Source organism: Plasmopara halstedii (assembly GCF_900000015.1).
Source record: "Plasmopara halstedii genome assembly, contig: Scaffold_350, whole genome shotgun sequence".
Lineage (NCBI taxonomy): Eukaryota > Oomycota > Peronosporomycetes > Peronosporales > Peronosporaceae > Plasmopara > Plasmopara halstedii.
Window position 1 is genome coordinate 339,786 of NW_020187271.1, and position 1,648 is coordinate 341,433.

Below are 1,648 nucleotides of genomic sequence, written 5' to 3' on the forward strand. Positions count from 1 at the left end.
ATAAAGATAGTCGACCAAAGGTTTTCCGTGAAACGGAGATCTCTATCAGTTACAATCGACTCTGTGTTGTCGAAAATTTGATCCACGAATAGCGTTGCTGTACCGACCCCGTCGATGTGTCTGGCACCGCCGCCAAATGAGCCATCTTGCTCAACCGGTCGACGAATACCACGACACCCTCGTTGCCCGCCGACTGCCAGTACCCAGTGGGTACCGGGAAGCCGGCCAGCGGCACAGCCGCATCTGGAGAGGATTCTACCCGTCGACATGTCTAACACGTGCGCACATAGGTGCTCGCCCATTTGTACAACTTGGACCACCGATAGTGGTGATTACAGAGTTGTACGTTTTCTCACGACCGAGATGACCACTGAGTGGCGTGTGACCAGCCTCATAGTGGATGCGATATTTCAAATTCTCATCATGAGGAACCACAATTCGTGGTGTATCCGTTAGATCGGTGCTATAATATAGCAAGCCGTTATTCAACGAGTATCGGTGCAATCGTGCACGCATTCTCGATGACAATTTTTTGTCCGAGTTTCCAAACCCCTTGCCCCCTAGAGCCTGAAGCATCGCTACACACATCCGATCACCCGCATACGCGGTGTGGATCAAATCCGTCACAGACGACGTTACAGTTGTAACATAAGCAAGCTCATAGTCTGGTCTGCGTGACAACGCGTCAGCCAAAGCATTCTGCTTTCCCGGCTTGTACTTTACCTCGAAGTTATAATCCGCGAAGAAGGGTAGCCATGTAGCCATCCTCTCGAGAGTTGGGGCGACTGATTTGCAGTGCGTAACGACACATGATCTGTGTAGATCACAAACGACTTGGAGCCGAGCACGTGGACCCTGAACTTGGCAAGTGCATACTTCATGGCAAGTAGCTCCTTTTCATGAACTGGGTAGTTCTTCGCCGCAGCTTTAAGCTGTCGAGATTCGAACGCGATCACCCGATCTCGCCCTACAGCGTAAACTACGGAGAAATGACCCGGCCATTATCTAATCTCCTTAAAAACGATACGGAATGGTGTTGGAACACCGAACATCAGGAGGCTTTTGATGCGGTCAGAGCAGCGCCTATTAGCGCTGCCAGACCCTGAATGTCCTTTCAGCGTCGTCTGTGACGCTCGGACATTGGCTGTACACTTCTGCAGGCAGACGCCGAGGGTGCTAGACACCATCGACGGGGTCAGTACAGCAACGCTGTTCATGAATCGTGTTTTCCGACAACACGGACTATCAGAATGATTGTCTCTGATAGAGACCCCCCGTTTCACGGAAAAATTTTGAAGCGACTATCTTCAATTCCTAGGCACCAAGTTGGATATGTCGACAGCGGGTCATCCGAAAACCGATGGTCAAACTGAAAAGGTGTATCGTGTCATCGAAGACGTTCTTCGCAGCGTCTGAGCTGAGACGCCGAGTCGCTGGAGCGCCATGTTGCCACTCGTAGCGTTTGTGCTGAACAATGCAGTGCATTCGATTACCAGCTACACGCCTTCTACGTGAACAACCTGATTCACCCTCGCGTCCCACTAACGCCGCCATTTCATGGCATCAGGGCTTGGTGAGGGGGGAACAGCCGAACGGCTAGTTGATGTCAGCCCCCTCACCGTCCGCAAAGAAGTCGATGACTTCTTGT